At 46.7% G+C, this 18,746-nt stretch overlaps 1 protein-coding gene across 1 annotated transcript in view; it reads right to left on the bottom strand.

Moving 5' to 3' along the window:
• RBM22 (RNA binding motif protein 22) overlaps nt 1-18,746 on the bottom strand; it is an 82,412-nt gene that overhangs the window by 25,843 nt on the left and 37,823 nt on the right. The window lies entirely within an intron of this gene.

Genomic DNA, 18,746 nt, shown 5'->3' with positions numbered 1-18,746 from the left:
CTGGTTCATTTTCTTCAGCATTTATTGAAAAGGATAAAGGCGTCCCTCAGGGCTCAATATTGAGCCCAACCTTATTTAACATATATTTATCACCATTAGCCAAGGTAATCAAGGCCTACGGCTTTGATACGGTATCATACGCCGATGATACCCAAATTTTGATTACCTTTGGCATCTGAGGGGTTAGAACCTAAGACAGATCCCAGCAATGCATGATCTCCATAAAAGAGTGGATGACAAACAACTATTTAATGCTAAATGCTGGAAAAACTGAAATCATGCTATTTGGCATGGCCAATAAAGTCTGGACGGATGAATGGTGGCCTCCGTCACTTGGCCCTTGCCCTGCCCCGAAAAACACTGTAGGAACCTTGGAGTCACAATTGACGACAAACTGTCCATGTCCCCCCACATAAACAAAGTTGTGCACAATAGTATTGGTCTAATGCGAAGTCTCAGAAATTTTTTCAAGTGGATACCTTTAGCATCTCGGAAACCCCTTATTCAGAGCCTAATAATCAGTCGCTTGGATTACAGCAATGCTCTATTCGCCGACATAAACGAAAACTGCCTAACCAAGCTTCAGACCCTCCAAAACTCAGCTGCTCGACCTTCCACCTCGCACTCCCTCGGCCCCATGCCTAAAGAAACTGCACTGGCTCCCAGTTAGAAAACGAATCACATTCAAAATATGCTGTCTGGTTCATAAATCAATAAACGGACATGGACCTATATACCTGAAGAGAAAACTCCAGGGATATTGCCCAGAGAGAACCCTGCGATCATCCAACAAACATCTTCTAAAAATCCCAAAAGTCCGAACAGTCAGAAATGGGGAAAGAAGTTTCTCCAAGATTGGCCCTGCCACATGGAATGCCATACCACTATCTATCAGAACTGACCTAATCATAAAACGTTTTGAAAAAAATCTGAAAACATGGCTCTTTTAACCTGTTGCACAATTCCCTTTCCGTTCATCTCTCTCCTATCCTTCTGCAAGCGCTATGAGACCGATTGGTGATGTATGCGCTATACAAAAATAAATACATAACATCTGCTTAGAAAAGCCTCTTGGAGGAAGACTGGACTATCTTTCCAGTTAAACACGAAAGCACACTCCAGGAAAGACCGGTATCTGCTTGAATCCACCAGCAGAAACTGTCATTCAAGGACTGGACTGCAATTTTGCACCAACATGTGAAGAATAAAGGCCTATTTAATTGAACACAAGCTCTGTCTTACTCCTACTACAATGCCCAACTTGCAATAAAGGGCAAGGGGCACCAAATGCTCAAAAACTCACAGTTCCTTTGAAACAAGGCAGTGTGAAAAGAATGACATGATACATTCAATCTATCATTGTATTTTCACCATAGTACATCCACTTCTCTTATGGCCTTTTGAGAGAGCACTGAACCCCACAGCATTAAACTGCTCTTCTTATATATCAATTTGTAGATCTAATCCGGTTGTCATGAACCTGAAGTCTGAGGAGTTGGTACCATACTTTGTTGTATGAATAAACCTGCCAGTAATTTGAGCTAGCATTTGCAATGCAATATGTCTCGCATTTACGCGAGTTTGAGCTAGCGGCATTGTAAAGGACGATGCCTTTCATTAGTGTGTCGTTTTTAAAATAGTTAAATAAAAGGCACTGTCATTTACAATGCCAATAGCTTAAACTCTCACAAATGCAAGACCTATTGCATTTCAAATGCATTTGGCGCCCAAGCTAGTCCTCTGAGTGAACAAGACAAGCCACTGTTAACATAGTTAGGAAGATTTATGAGCAGCAGGGATGACGCTCATGAAGGTTGTCTGGGGTAATGCATTTCTTACCGGCTGTCTTAGTTAATAGAGTGCATAAAGCGCATTACAATCCATTGCCTCAGTCCACAGAATGTAAAAAATATTGCTGGCACCTTCAGAAGGCTAGAATATCAAAAGCACAGGGTGCGTTTTACTATCAGAACATATGGGACCTTACTTAATTGAAAACACTTCCCAGTCTTGAAAAAAATTGCACCCAACAACCAGCGCTGCCACAATACTGAAACAAAGCCCTCAACGAAATAACTAATACCTGCTCTTATGAGTTACCACCGCTGAACTGTAAACACAATGTTATCCATCGTTAATGAAAAATTAGGACATAATTTGCTGAAAGAAACGGCACACGTATTTTTGCTTTAGAAAGTACTTTCGCAAATTACAGCTTTTATACTTAAAGACGAATAGAAGGCAATTGATTTCCAAAAATGTGGGTGAGTGAAGATGCATAGTGTGACGTCTCATTAAAATGAAAATGTTGCAATATTTTCTTTGCCTACTTAATGGTGTTGTATGACATTATATTCTGCGATTGCTGACGTCCCACAAGCGCTGGGGGCAGCCACAGTTAAAGGGCACATGGCACGCTACTAAGAAAAGGAGCAATGCAACTCTGTTAAGGGAGCTCCTTCATTGCCCATGGGCCCCCGAAAATACGGAGGGGCTTCTCCCAGCCAGCAACAAAACCATGATCCCGGAGAGGAGCTGGATGCAAGCGTGGGGCTCCAAAAAGGGAAGACAGAGGAAAATCCAAGCCTCTCCTGCCTGCTCTCTACCTTCCTTGAGACTGGAGTGGGGAGGACTTGAAAACGCATACTTCCTCCTCCTCTTCCCTCTGAACTTTTTTTTTAAAACCAAAAGGCCTTTATTTCTCCACTTCCCTGGGGAATGAAACATCACAGGCAAGCCTGGAGGACTGGGTTCTGGCAAGGGGGAGACAGTCAGGCAGACAGAGAGGGGCGGGGAGTAGAAAGAGGGAGGGGAGCGATGGGCAGTTCCAAAAGGAGACAGGGTGGTAACAATGAGGGACTAAGAAGACTCATTTTCAAATCGGAAGCCAGAATTTACCATGGACGAGGACGCCAGCCAATGAAAAATATGGGCGGGGCTTCCAACCCACTTCTAAAAAATTCTCTACTACAATATGTCTCGCAGAGCGAACAGCGCATGTGCTGCAACGCTAGGAAAGACCTAAAAAGGCATAGAAGTCTAAACACAAAGTAGAGTCTTGTAAAGGAGATGCGTAAGTAACAGTGGAGACATCTGAAGGGTCACACTTGACTGAAATCATCCTAAAGGAATCGAGCATTACTTTATAGGTAAACTACCAATCACCCATTAAAAAGGCAAATGAGTGTGTGGTGGTCTAAAAAGCCGGAGGTCCCCGACACCCTAGCAAGTAACAACACAATATTTCTACGTTAACACAGGCACAAAGGAGTCTCTGTTGGTGTTGTGCCCGAGCTTAAACCTCATGCCCCTCGTGATGTAATACATTTGTCCAAATGCAACTTAGTTTGACTGAGAAGAGTGCTTGCGCACCTGAGGATGCAGAGGCCGGGGTAGCCCGGGATGGGAGAGCCACAGCAAGAGTCAGATGAGATGCTCCACTAAAGGACCGAAAGAGGACTGAGATGTGACATTTGCACCACTCGAATGTGCCCTTACTACCATTTGTGAGTGGAGCAGAAGGCAAAAAATAAACCCAGTAGATTTACAGCTGGGCCTAAGGAATTCCCCACTCAAGCATTTGCCAGGCTGTTAAAATGTTGTCCAAGAATAGCTCAAGACTAGCACTCCCAATTAATGTAGACAGTTACAGCATAGCGCCACCTCCCCATGCAGGAGGACGAGCCAGCTGGGAAGGAGGAACTAGCAAAATAGTTTCGCCCCAGGCAAACGGAGACGGTGGAGAACACTCCGTCATGGCAACAAACTAGACCAAAAACATGCAACAATTGGGGAAACTAGGAAAGCCCTGGAAGTAAAAAGTCGTAAGGTTGCAGGAGTGCTTAATCTTTCCAGCAGAAGCATGGCAACCGTATTTCACAACACTAGGTCATATTGAAAAACCTGCTCCCTCCAATCACTTACTTTACTAAATAGCTACAAGAATAGATGGATCGGGTGTGCATATTTGAGGAACGAAAAGAAGCAGCAGAAGAGCAGGCATGGGGCAACAATTTGCACATCATAGGCATGCCCAAAAACAAAGAAGGTGCAGCAAATGCCACGCAATATATTGAATCAAGGCTTATGAAGGAGGTGCCCCCACCCACAGGCGTCATCTTCTTGCTTCACGTTGGAGGGCTCATGCAAAGTACTTGCCAGAAGACCACCGCCGGCAACACCATCGTAACCAACAGATTATTCTGCACAAGGCCAGGTCGAGTAATCAGCTAGTAGTAAAAAACCTCAGAATGATCTTTCTAGATTTCACAGTACGAATGCAGGGCCATAGAGCATCATTTCAGTCATTAATGCAACGTTTACATGAATCAAATCAGAAACACGCAGTTTCTGGCCCGGCTGACGATAATAACAGACCAAAGCTCCCACTTCTTCACAGAGCCAAAAAAAGCATGGCTTTGAGTAGGACGATAGCAAGCGGAGTGGAAAAAACACTAGAAGGGGCCAGATACAACCTGGACACATATACAACAAACAAACTTAGGGGTCTAAACTAGAAATCCTTTGGTTGTTAGAGATAGGGCTCAACCAGTGAAATTGCAGTTCTTACGAGAGCCCAGTGCCTCCCCCTGACTCAGTCACAGACCGAGACAACGACGGACAGGTAGGCACACAGCCCAAATGGGCTACTCCTTACTACTTTTCTCTGTTCTCTTCATTCTCCCTTTGTTTATAACTGGCAAAGTAAGGAAGATAACTCATATACTGCAAACTGGGGAACTTCTTTCATTTAAAACTCTTTATTCAGATGTGAATGTGGAACAAGTTAAGCTGCACCACATTAGACTTAAACATATGTTGGAACCATAATGTTGCAGGCAGTAGCAGTGTGGCTGTGGAGTGAAGTCCTCGGGTTGGGATTGGTTGATGCAAGCTGGTTTGCTCTGCGTGCAGAATACTATGTAACCCCGGGCATAACGAATGGACAGAGCAGATCAGAGTTAGCTCTCTCTGCCCATGCTGAGTGCTGGGTTGTTTTTGTTCTTGCAGAGCGGGGTCTCACATATCCTGAGCCAGGTCCAGGAAGAGGTGAGGTCCTTGGTCCTTTCCCCGGACATACTGGGTGAGTAATTAACATGTAAAAAGATTGAAACGAAGTGTGTATCTAACAGACCTTGTTAGCTGATTGGGGCTCACCTGACTGTTTGTCTTTAACAGATGTTACCAATACACCAGGTGCCGAAGAGGAATTCAGACAGTTGAAGGAACACTATGGCCTTAGCGAATCGCAAACGGCCTTTTTTCCCCGATTTTGTAATGTATGAACATTTAGCAAAATAAGGAATCGCAAAAAATTGCGATTCCTTATTTTGCTTAAGCATTTAAGGAATCGCAATTTTGCGATTCCTTAAATGCTATGCATGAAGCTTTTTAGACTTGCGATTTCAGGTTTAGAAATCGCAAATTACCACCAACTTGCAGTTGGTGGTAATTTGCGATTTCTTGTAAATATGCACAATTGTGCATTTGTGAGGGTGGCATATGACGCACATACATGCCCATTGGGCATGTATGTGCGCCATATGCACACACATGTCATTTACAGGGGTGCAGCAGGGTATCCTTGAGACACCCCCGCACCCTTACAATAATTCTCAAATTGCGATTAGCAAATTGCGAATTCGCAATTTGAGAATTATTTCGCAATCATTCCTATGGGCCTTCTGGCCCATAGGAATGCATTGGAAATTATTCCTTAATTGCGAATTCGCAAAATGCGAATTCGCAAATAAGGAAGATTAAGGAATCGCTAAAAAAAAGCGAATTTCTTCATACATACCATTTTGCGATTCCTAAATAGAGATTCCTTAAAAATCGCTATTTAGGAACACAGCTAAAGTGCACTGTAGGCAAAGCCTGCGGAACCAAGAACAAGTGTCTCAAAAAGCCCTGCAGTTTCCGATGCAGGTGCGAGAGGACAGCAAGTTAGCAACTGAAATGGACACTGCACAACCCACAATCGATAAATATCCTTCAACTGAGGGGAAGAAGACACTGCGGGATCAGGTTCTAGCCAGGAATCTGACTCCGTACAGCAATTACACTGCAGAACAGGGGTCTCCAACCTTTTCTGCACTGAGACCTACTGGTGTTCAAAGAAATGCAATGAGAGCTATTAATAACATTAGTGTAATTGTAATATTAGCCTGCGGCTGCAATCCCTCGGCTGTTTTTTTCAGCCCTGGGATTGCAGGCTTTGAAGTGTACACAACAGATTGGCTGTCTACAGCCGACCAATCTTTCATGCACACTGGCAGGCGTAAGTGCAATTACACTAATTATCCCCTGGACTCACGCTGAAGCAGCGCAAGCCTGCCACACATAATAAAATGGTATTTCTTAACATTTTATGAATGTGTGTGCCTGCTGCGTGGTAGCGGGTGGGGTGACACTCCGCTGCCATAACGGAGAAGCTGATGTAGGCTAACAGTAATAACCCTCTGTTGGCCCTCCACCTTCGCCTCTTTCATTACTCAAGAACCCACAGAAGGTGGACACTGTGGCCCCAGAGAGCAGGGAGTATAGGGACTGAGGTGATGTCCTGGCAGCTTGAGACAGCTTGGTTGAAGACTGCAGTGCCACACCACTCCATCCCACCGTTTGGGTGTGCTCGTACCTAAGGGAGCACAAGCGTACCATGGTGCCCATGGCTGAGTGAGCCAGGCACAGGGGATCAGGGGCGGCAGTGAACATGGCTGCAAGCACAGTGGCCTGAGAGAGAAAAGGTATGAGGGCCTTGATGTGGAAACTGGGGTGCTTGTGCCCTGGGTGTGACCGAGGTGCTTGCCTGGAGTTGAAATGGCTCTCAGTATGGGCTGAGCTCCTGGTGAGCCGATACAGACAGGAGGAGGCGCTGGTCCTTAGATGTGCTGGGGTGGTAGCACTCATAGTTGGTGGCCTGACAGGCCCCAACTGCAAAGACGGATCCTGAGAAGGATTAGAACAAGGTGCTGAGGAAGCAGTGATGATTGAGGTTACCTTGGGAAATACAGGGCAGAGATGGCGTTCGGAAACTAAACAACCTCCACTAAGATGTTCAAGGGAGCAGGACACCATCTGGGTCCAGTGGGAGTAGAAAATGTGATGGCTCAGCCCAAGTTTACCATGCAGCCTCAGCCAGAGGATACCACAGAGAGGCGGTGGGGGACAAAGCAGGCCTAATGCTGGAGACCATCGACTGCAGCCTGGCAGCATGCACACGGCCACAATTCTGGTGGTCATAAAAGAAACCAAGATAGTGTTAAAGTTCATGATAGATAGTGTGGCCAAAGATGTAGGCCTCGTGAGGGTCGACCACAAGAAACGGTCTGAAAGAGTGACAGAGACAGAGTCCACCTTGCCCAGTTTAGACCAGCTGTATCGATGAGCAAGGTTTTGCCTGAGGGTGCTAGAATAGGGAGTGGCCACCTTAACAGAAAAACTGACAACTGATGCAACAACATTCGTCTGATCGGAGATCCAGAGCAGACTCTAGCATGGAGCAATTTCTCAAGGAGTGGTTGCCATCAGTGTTGGTGGAGCGGGGTAGGGGTTGAAAAATCCTAACAGGAGCGTGAGAGCGTGAGAGAGTGAGAGAGTGAGAGAGTGAGAGCGTGAGAGAGAGCGTGAGAGAGAGCGTGAGAGAGAGCGTGAGAGAGAGCGTGAGAGAGAGCGTGAGAGAGAGTGTGAGAGAGAGTGAGAGTGTGAGAGAGTGTGAGAGAGTGTGAGAGAGTGTGAGAGAGTGTGAGAGAGTGTGAGAGAGTGTGAGAGAGTGTGAGAGAGTGTGAGAGAGTGTGAGAGAGAGTGTGAGAGAGAGTGTGAGAGAGAGTGTGAGAGAGAGTGTGAGAGAGAGAGTGAGAGAGAGAGTGAGAGAGAGAGAGAGAGTGAGAGAGTGGACTACTTGCTGGTGGAGCATCACAGAGTCAGGGAATTTAGAAACACAGACTATTTACCCAGAGGTATAGGTGCTCATTCGCCGTTAGCCAAGGCCTGGCAGATGGCCCAGGTTTAGCCACAGGCCAGATGGAGGTTGGACCCATGAGAGTTGACAGACGGGAATACGCGATTCTCAGTGGTGGAGGTCATAGAGGAAAATACTGGGACATTGGAATATAGAACTGATCTGTGGGAAGTTTAAAAGCATTTATGTGGGGAAACTTGATTGCTCAAGTGACTGGGGAAAGGAGGAAGAAAGAAGTCAGTGTACTGGAGAATAGGTTGGTGCAGAGGGAGGAGAAGTATGTGACCACTCCCACGTTGAAGTTTGTACACAGTTTAGAAAATATAAGGGAAGAGTATAGCTCCTTGGCCCAATAAGAAAGGAGAGCACAGTACAGAAACAAACAGGGTAGGCTTTAGGGTGTAGGTAACAAGGCAGGGAAGCTGTTAGCTAGTTCAGAGAGAGGAGAGAAAAAGATGGATACAAAGAGTGAAAGGAGAGGGAGGGACCCTGGTGGAGATGTCAGGTGACTTGCGCAGGCTTTCACAACTATCTGAGTCATTTGCATCGACCAAGGGCTGTAGGGGACCGTTTAATTTGGGAGGGTTTTTTGGAGCTGTCGGTCCCAAAGCTCGAGAAGGAGGCCTGAAGATCTCTGGGAGTGGATATAATAGAAATCTCTTAGGCTCTGAAAAATCAAGAAATACAAACCCAAACATATTCTCCTCTGATTATTTTTTTTAATAAGTTAAGTCTAGCATCATGGGCTTCCTTAAAGTCAGGATTAGTGAGGCCATGAAACAGGGCATATTGCCCAGAGACCTGTGCCAAGCCAGTATTGTTCTCGTCCACGAGGGGCAAATCTTTTTTTTGTTGCAGTTTTATATTGCTCAAACTTTACCCGAAGGTATTGGGGTGCTTTACATGAGTAAATTATACAAAGACACATTCATGTTTTGGTAGGCACAGAGAGATTAAGTGATTTGCCCAGAATCACAAGATATTGAGTTGACACAGAGACTCAAAACAGATTCCCCAGTTTCAAAGTCAGCAGCTCTGGCTGTTATGCCAATTCTCTCCCCGATACCTCCTGAGGAACATGCCTCTTATAGGCCAATCTTACTTCTTAACATAGAAACCAAAATTTTAGCAAACGTACTAGCAAATTGACTAGTCTAGGTGGTAGACAGTATAATCATACCGGATCAATCAGGCTTTATGTCCTATAGAGCAAAAATACATAATTCAGGCAACTGTTTGGATGCTTGGCCCGCAGAGATGGAATGGTGGAGCCGGCAATATGGTTTGCTCTTGATTCAGAAAAAGCATTTAATTCGATAGGGTGGCCATGCCTAATGGTAGTTCTACGTACGATGAGCTTTGGCCCATCCTTTCTGGCTTGGGTGAGGTTGCTATAAAGGGATCTACTGGCCTGGGTTAGGGTTAAAGCACATTCTTGAAATAATTTAGACTAAGCAGAAGTATGAGACAGGGGTGTCATTTGTCCCCTTTGTTGTTTGCGCTAAGGACATGGATACAGGAAGACACATGAGTTAGCAGCCTGAGATAGGACCCGGATTGGGAAGATGCAATTTTGCTATATGTGGGAAACATTCTTTTATATCTGGCTGACCAAGAGAGAACTGTCCAGAGACTTCTGGAAATGCTCTGGCTGTTTGGCACTTACGCAGGGATCTGCATTAATTGGAGCAAACCCATAGCATTTCCTCTAACTGACTGGGCACCACAAGTGACTGGGGCATGTCCTTTGAAATGGAGGAAGACCGATTTTATGTATCTGGGCATCTATATAACTACGATTAAAGAATTATTCCTCAGGTACAAATAAGAGAGAAGCCTGAACAGATACAAGGAAGATGTGGGACATTGGCAGGGACTCCCCCGATTACGATGGGGAGGGCTGTCCTACATAAAATGATATATGTGCCCAAGCTTCTTTATATCTTGGGAATACACCCATTGAAGTTCTTAATAGGTTCTGCTGTGGTGTACATGCAGCAACGGGGAGATTGGGGTAAGGTGGGTGTCGGATAGTACAACAAGAATAGCCTTCTCTGCCCAGACCAGGATGCACTTTGATGGAGGGGCTGTCATTCCAATCTTGCAACTATACTACTGGGTGGCCCAGTTATTGGTTGTTAACGACTGGCCTTTGGGACACAACAGGAGGCCTCCATTACTGGCAAATAGGTGGGATAAGGATCAGAGAGGATACATGTGTAGGCTTTATGGGACAGGCATGAAGATAGGTAGCTCGTGACATGGGCTGGAAGGGTAAATTAACACTCAAGAAGCATTAAGGGGCAACAGGCAGTAGAAAACTACAAGACGCAAGACTTGCTGTGTATATCCAAGACAGGAGAAATTTGTCGATACACCAATATGATACAGTTTCCTGAACTGCAGGAACAGTTTGATCTAATGGGGAGACTATCCCTCAGATACAAGCAAGTGAAACAAATCATACAGGGCTATGGGGATTAACGGTTCGATATTGCAGAGGAAACACTGCGGAATTTCAAAGTCCTGGGACCCCACAAAACAAACACAGTCTCACACATTAGCACCAAACGGATTACTAATAGTCTGCCACCCTTTGATGTACTAAGTAACAAATGTGAGCAGGACCTGGAGAACGATGCATTCGGCGAAAGGCGGATCTATAAACTCGGGTGGCGGGGGTGAGGGCGCAATAAGGATTTAATTTAGTTCAGCTATAACACAAGAAACATAGGTCGCTTTGACAGAATTGAGAGCAGTAGGTTTAAGTGAAATTCGAAAGATAGCATACACCCCCACGCCACATTCTCGTCATAAGCAAGGGGAAAAACAATTAGGCTCAGAGCCGGATTGCCATTCGAAAAGGAACAGACAAGTCTGAACATAGAAGGTCAATATGCACCGAATAGAGGGAAACTAGAGGAGACAAATTATACAGTTATTCCCTTAATATGGACCAGGCTTGCTTCCAAGACGACTCATCATATCCTGTGGGTTATCTGGGAGACCTGCAATTGCTTCTAAAACATGGGTGTGTATCTCTCATACCACCACCACCAGGCTTGCCAGTTGTACACAATGCAAATGTGGTTAGTGAACTGTGACTTTATTGAGGCCAGGCACAGCAGAAACAAAGGCCTACAGGAACACTCCTTTTTTCTCCATTGCAAACAAACTCCATATTAGGTTGGATCGAGTGGTCTGCTCCATGTTGCTTCGAACGGGAGTCTATCATACAACCTATCTGAAGAAAAACCCTCTCTGACCATAATCATTTCGAGGTGGCCTTGAAGTGGGGCAAGGTGCCTTCTTCAGTTCCCGCATGAAAATTATAACCAGCATGGCTGGAAGACCCACAGTTTAAGGGTGAGTTGTGCCAGGTGATCCAAAATAATTTCCAAGATGTGGGTAGATCGTCTTCCCTAAACATTGAGTGGGAAGCTTTTAAAGTTGTTATACGGGGAGTGTGTATAAGCTCTATGATAAAGGCAGAAGGGGCAGAGAAGACAAGCCTTACACATCTGAAGAATCCCTCAGGGAGCTGGAAAAAGTAGCAATCTCAGACCCCATATTAATCGTCAGAGAGGGAGAAAAACATACAGTCATGCTGGATGACCTCAAGTGAATAGATCGGCTGAACTGTACAGAAACAGCACAAACCCAGGATGACATGGCAGGCAGACTGCTGGTTTGGCTCATAAGGCCCTCACCATCAGCCACCCCAATATTAACTATGTGGAACAGCAAGGAGAATGAATAGTTTCTTACCTGTCTATGTTGTTTTGCAGCTTGAAGATCTTTCTGGATTCACTATGCTGTGCATTATTCCGCGGTCTAGTGCTTGGGTCCGGAATCGTAGTCTTTTCTTTGTTTTGTTTTTTTCGTAGCCCAGGTGGGCGTCGACGTCCCACCTTTTCGTGTCCTTCTCGTGACGTCGGCACGCTTCCTGCAGAAGCTCCCACCCTTGGGCGCCATCTTCGGATTCTTTTTTTCTCGTTTTGTGCTCCGTTTGCGAATACTTGGCAATGTTCAAGTAAGTGTTTTACCCGCTTAGTCCTTCAAGGTGTCCGTTTTCAGTATTGTCCTTGTTTTTCCACCTGCTTCTCCAGCCTCATCTTTCTGGCGGAGGTGGGTGGGTTCGCTAGTGAATCCAGAAAGATCTTCAAGCTGCAAAACTACACCGACAGGTAAGAAACTATTCGTTTTGCAGCGTGAATCTTTCTGGATTCACTATGCTGTGCATAGACTTTGTAGCGGTTTGTTAGGTTTGTAGCGGCTGGGTGGAAGATGAGCGTTGGTTGTTGAATATATGTTGAAGCACTTTCTGTCCTACTTGTGCTTCCTTGTTCATTTGTATATCCACACAGTATTGCTTAGTGAACGTGTGCACTGAAGCTATGTTGCCGCCAGGCATATTTCTTGAATGGGTGTGTTAGCCAGGAAGGCTATTGTTGCTCCCTTTTTTCTAGTAGAGTGGGCCTGTGCCCCCTCCGCTAGTTCTTGGTCTGCTGGTTTGTGACAGAATTGTATTGTCTGTGCGATCCATCGTGCGATGGTTCCCTTCGTTACTGGTCTACCCAGAAAACTGCGTGCAAAGGACACAAAGAACTGCTTTGTCTTCCTGAGTTCCTTGGTTCTTTCTATGTAGTGCATTACTGCCCTTCTAGTGTCCAGAGTGCAGCGCCCTCTCTGCGCTTGTGGTCTGTTTCTGAAAGAAACTTGGTATTTGCACGGTCTGGTTGATGTGGAACCTCTACACCACCTTAGGCATAGAGTGTGGGTACGTTCTCATCACCACCCTATCATTGTGTATCTGGATGTAGGGTTCTTGTAGTGTTAGCGCCTGTAGTTCGCTCACCCTGCGCAGTGAGGTGATTGCCACCAAGAAAGCCATCTTCATTGTTAGCATTTGTAGAGAGGCCTTATGGATGGGTTCAAAAGGCGCTTTCATGAGTTCTGTTAGGACTAAATTAAGGTTCCATGCCGGTGGCCGCATCCTCTTTGGAGGTGCGATTCTTTTAGCCCCTTCCAGGAATCTCTTTACTATCTGTGATGTAAAGAAACTCTTCCCTGTTTCACCTCTTGTGTAGGCCACTTTTGCTGCCAGGTGTACTCTCAGTAAGGATGAGCTTAGTCCTTCCTTCAGCAGGTGCGCAAGATACCTTAGCACCGTTGATTCTCTAGTCATCTTTTTGTGTCGCTTCTTCTTGCTGCACCATCGAGTGAACCTTTTTCCACTTCGCCACATAGCACTTCCGTGTGCTATGTCTCCTTGCCTCTCATAGTACCCGCAGGGTGCTCTCAGGTAACATCAGGTGCGCAAACTCTAAGTCTTCAGGAGCCATGCCGCCAGGCTGAGGCTCTCCGGCTGTGGGCGTAATGCTTCTCCGTTTTGCATGGAGACTAGGGTCCTTTCTTTTCCCGAATTTGTGGGGGGCACCTTTTGCCATTTCCATTATCTGTGAGTACCTGGTCTGCCTGGCCCACTGTGGTACCACCAGGATCAGAGTCATGCTGCTGGCTCTGCACTTGTTGAGTACTCTGTATCAGTGGTATCGAGGGAAAAGCGTAGGCAAATGTTTTCGACCAACTTATCCATAGTGCATTCCCCAGGGATCCTTCACCTGGTTGCCTGGACGCAAAGCTTTGACATTTTGCAATCAGGTGTGTTGCAAATAGGTCCATTTACGGCGTTCCCCACCTTTTGAATAGCTTTTGTGTTTCCTGCATATTGAGCTCCAACTCGTGGGAGGCTGATGTTTGTCTGCTGAGCCAGTCTGCTTCCACATTGTCCTTCCCTGGTAGGTGTATGGATAACAGGTCTATTTTCAGTGGGATGGCCCATCTCCATATCTCATGTGCTAGGTTTGATAGCGGAGCTGATTGTGTTCCTCCCGGTTTGTTGATGTAGAATATAGTCGTTGTGTTGTCTGTTTGGATCAGCACTCTGTGTTTGTACAGTTTCGTCTGGAAGGCTTTCAGGGCGAGGAACACGGTCTAAGTTCCAGGTAGTTGATGTGTTTGACCGCATCCGCTGGAGTCCACAGACCCCACACCCTGAGCTTGCTCATGTGTGCTCCCCATCCCTTCTGGGATGCGTCTGTTGTGATGGTCACCGTTGGGGTCGGTGGTGTTAGAGGCTTCCCTTCTGTCATGTTCTTCTTGTTCCACCACGACATCTCCTCCTACACTACGTGCGTTACAACCACTAGATCTTCCCAACTTCCTGTAGCTTGTGACCATTGTTCTTGCAGCCATTCTTGGAATGGTCTCATGTGGAGGCGTACGTTTGGTATCAAATGTATGACCGAGGCCATCATGCCTATGACCTTGCTCGCTGTCCTCATTGTCAGAGCTCGCCCCTTCTGGTAGAGGCGCGTCTCCTTCAGTAGTGCCACTGTCCTCTTGTCGCTGGGGAACACCTTGCTCTGTATGGTGTTGATCTGTGCTCCCAGGAAGATTTTTACTTGCTCTGGTTCCATGGAGGATTTTCCCCAGTGGATGGAGAACCCCAGGTCCATCAGCGTATTCGTCACGAGTTGTGCGTGCTCCTTGCATGTTTTATGTGAGCTTGCCTTAATTAGCCAGTCGTCCAGGTAAGGGTATACATGGATCCCTTCCCGTCTTAGGTGCGCTGCCACTGCTGCGAGGCACTTGGTGAAGACCCTTGGTGCGGATTTTAGTCCAAACGCTAGTGCTGCGAACTGGTAGTGGTCTTTGTTTATTGTAAACCTCAGTAGGTGTTTGTGCTGCCTGTTCATAGGAATGTGCAGGTAAGCATCTTTGAGGTCTATGGTGGCCATGAAATCTCCATCTCTTATCTGAGGAATGACCTCCTGTAAGGACGTCATCTTGAATTTCTGTGTCTTTATGAACTTGTTCAGGTACCTTAGGTCCAGGAAGGGCCTCATTGTTTCGTCCACCTTTGGCACGAGGAAGTATGTGGAGTACACTCCCTTGTTCCTTTCTCGGTATGGTACTGGCTTGATGGCCTCCTTTTCCAGGAGGTCCGTCGCTTCCCTTTGAAGTAGCTCTAGCTCTTTTCCTGACTGCGCCCTCCTTTTTGGCTATCTGTTTGGCGGTGTCTTTTCCAGTTCTATGCAGTATCTGAACTGTATGATGTTGAGTATCTATTTGTCAGTAGTCATCTTCTTCCACTCCTTGAAGAAACAACTTAACCTGCCTCCTACTGGTGTTACATGTTCTGCGATGTGTGTTCCGTGTAACCCCTATTCGGTCTTTTTGTGCTCCACCCTGGGAGGCTTTGCGCGGGTGGGCACTGATCTCGTGACGGAGTCCGTTAGAGGCAGGTAGTTGGCCCCCTTTTTTGTTTTGTCCACATCCGTTCCCTCTCCCGCGAAAGGACTGGCCTCTCTGTTGTTGGTGCCAGTGTTGTTTCTGGTGCCCTTGCTGTGTTTGGTTGTCGCCATGCTGTGACTGTTGGAATGTCTGGTGTGACGTTCCCAGTTGGTTACACCCCCCTTTCGTTCGGTCTCCGTGACGGGGTACCTCTCTTTGTTCCTCGGAATTGCAAAGCCCCCATGGACCTTGCCGTTTCGTTTTCCTTTTTCAGCTGGGTGAGCTTTGCATCCACCAGCACCCCAAAAAGTGTCTCCCCGTTGAAAGGGGTGCTAAGAATGTTGTGCTATACCTCTGGCTTGAAGCCTGAAATCCTGAGCCAAGCCGGTCTTCTCTCAGTGACTCCCAACATCATCAGCCTGCTGGACGTGTCTGCTCCATCCAAGGCAGTTTTGAGGCAGGCATTTGCCACGTTCTTTCCCTCCTCCACCAGGTGTGCAGCTCTTTGCTGGTACTCATCTGGTAGGTGCTGCAGCAGCTGTCCGATCTCATCCAGGATCTGGTACTGGTGCCTGTTCAGCAGAGTGTTTGAGTTTGCCATGCGCCAATGCATTGCAGCATTCCTTTCTATCTTTCTCCCAGTTAGGTCCATCCTCTATCTTTCCTTGTCTGGAGGTGGCCCTGAAGTCGTTGGGACATTAGCCCTCTTCCTGGCGGTCGCCGCAATAATGGAGTCTGCCGTAACGGATCCCCTGATGTATGGAGGGTCCTTGGCGGAGTGTTTATATTTCTTCTCCGTTCTAGGCGTGACGGACCTGCATGTCGCTGGTTCCTTGAACGCCTCCTTTCCCTGGGCAGGACACTCAAGCATAGGGAGGTAATGGCTCCTTGTCTGCGTGGGGAGCCGGGTCTCGAGGAGGTAGTCTGCTTTCGGTTTCTCCTCGTCTAGCTTTACTCCAAAAGCTGTTGCCGCGTTCTTGACAACCATATTGTCGAACCCAATGTCATCTGGCGGCGAAGGCCTCAAAGGGTACGTGTCCACGGCCTATTCTGGGCTCTCTGTGTCGAGGTCCTGCCACTCCAGGTCCTATGTCCCCGAGGATGCTGATCTGAGGGTCGTCCTCTGATAGTCTTCTCCCTCCTCATCGTAGTATAGGCTTCTTCATCCGGGTGTTCCTGGGCCTCTGGACTTTTCAGCGGCTCTTCGGCCTCGAAGTCCTCCTCCTCTTCTATTTCCACGATAACTGTGCTTTGCTTCGACGGGATGTTGAATCTCTTCATTTTCTCGTCGAACTCCTTCTTTCGTTGAAGGATGTTATCCATCTCGGCCTCGAGCCGTCTTTTCTTCCTCTCCATTTCTGCGGCCTGTTCGGCGTCGAACAGTTCAGCTGCTCTCTTAGTCGTAAATTTCGACGTCGACGTAGAGATGAGCTTTGGGTCTTTCGTCGGCGCCAAAGCCATCTTCGGGGCCCACTCTTTCGAAGTCGAATGTTCCTTTTCGGGGACGTGCTTCGACGACCTTGGCTTTTCGCCGGTCTTCGCCGTCTGGGAGTCCTTTTCGAAGGATCCGCTGTGCAGTTTGTCCTTGGGTGCAGCTGTGGCAGTCGAGATTTTCGGCGCCAGTGCTCCCTTCGAGGACAGACTCTGTTTTTCAAGAGTCTGCCTCAGATTGTCAAGGCTCTGTCAGGGCTTTAGTTGTCGTCGACTCTCCTACCTCTTTAGAAGTCTTCTTATCGATCTCTACGACTGTGTAGCTGTCGTCTTCTCCGGCGACGTTAACCTTCTCGTCGCTCGAGAACCTCATGTCCTGAATGGACAGCTGTTGACTTTTGCCCTGCATGTTGTAGTTGTCCAGTCTCTGTCGCTCTCTAACCCGGAGAGTCTTCGGTGTGAAGGCGGCGCACGCGTTGCAGTCCTTGCTCTCGTGGTCGACCGGTAGGCAGAGGTCGCAAGCCAGGTGTTGATCCTTCTGCGCGTATTTGTGGTGGCAGTTACGGCAGAATTTGAAAGGTGTGTTGTCCATGTCGCGCGTTCAGGGGGCCCCCTGTGCGCATCCTCTGTTGGACGTCGAAGTTCTTCGAAGTTCTCCTTCCTCTTCGTCGTCCCGGCTCAAAGCTGTTATCCCTCATCGTCTTTTCAGGCTTTTCCTTGCAAAGCGGTTTCTCAGTGTCTTCTTTCCCTCCAAAACTCTGGAGCCCCTCGTGGAACGATCCAGACCCAACAGCGGAAAAAAAAATCTGAAGATGGCGCCCAAGGGTGGGAGCTTCCGCAGGAACAATGCCGACGTCACAAGAAGGACACCAAAAGGTGGGACGTCGACGCCCACCTGGGCTACAGAAAAATAAAAAAAAAAAAGAAGAAAACTACGATTCCGGACCCAACCACTAGACCGCGGAATAATGCACAGCATAGTGAATCCAGAAAGATTCACGCTGCAAAAATAGCAAGAACACAAGATCCAATAAATAGAGCCTTCAGCAACTATTATGCAGACTTGTAGGCTAATGTCACACCCCTGATGTTGATGACTTAGATCACTTCATGGAAGGCATAACACTAACATGGCCAAATCGAGAGCAGGTGGCGGCATGGGGAGCTCTATTGCTGCACAAGAGATCAGACAGGAAATGTGTTCTTTAGTGCAAGGGAAGACACTAGGGACAGATGAGCTACCCATTTAGTTTTAACCTACCCACGGATCTATGATGGTGCCCAAATTATGCTAAGCAGCAAATAAAAAGGGATGCCTCACAATTACGATCAGAAAGCTGGTGGTTACTTAAAATTTTAAGCAAAATACTTGGAGACTCCTCCCATTAATGCCTGAACTAAATTCTCCCTCATCAGAACGGGTTCAATTTGAGAAGGTCCTATCTAATCCAAGAGAAAGCCTGCATATATTTGCCTATTTGTGTGCTTCGCAATAGACTCAGAACAAACGTTTGATACCGTCAAGTGCGAATATCTGGATAAGTGTTACATAATTTTGGATTATGTGAAGAAATTATTTTATGGATCAAACTCCTGTGCGTGGATCCCACAGCCAGAGCACAAACAGTGTGCCCTAAGGCTCCCTGTTTTTCATTTTTACAGATAATTACAGACAGAAAAACATGTATTTTCTTGTCTGCATTTATTTTTAAATGTGTAAAAACGGAAATTGGGTGCTTTTTGAGTGATTATGAATACACTTTGCAATGACTGCTAGGCCAATAACTGTGTGAATTGATAGGTAAGGGCGTTAAAAAAGAAAGGAATTGTAGTAAAGAGGCTTAAACAGCAGTAGCTATGCACAAGGCTGTTACTGAAATGTGCATATTTTCATATAAGAGCATTGATTTATCTTCTGCAGGTGTTCAGATCCCTGAAACCCGGCATGCATTCAAGTAGGAATGCATATTTATTGGTTAAATATATGTGGAAATATACCAGTTTCAGCTTTACTTTTTCACAAAACCCATAATAAATATGGATAAATACAGATAAC

The sequence above is a fragment of the Lissotriton vulgaris genome, chromosome 7, assembly GCF_964263255.1.
Source record: "Lissotriton vulgaris chromosome 7, aLisVul1.2, whole genome shotgun sequence".
NCBI lineage: Eukaryota > Metazoa > Chordata > Amphibia > Caudata > Salamandridae > Lissotriton > Lissotriton vulgaris.
The sequence above is the reverse complement of the archived record's forward strand: the minus strand, read 5'-3'. Positions and strand labels throughout refer to the sequence as shown.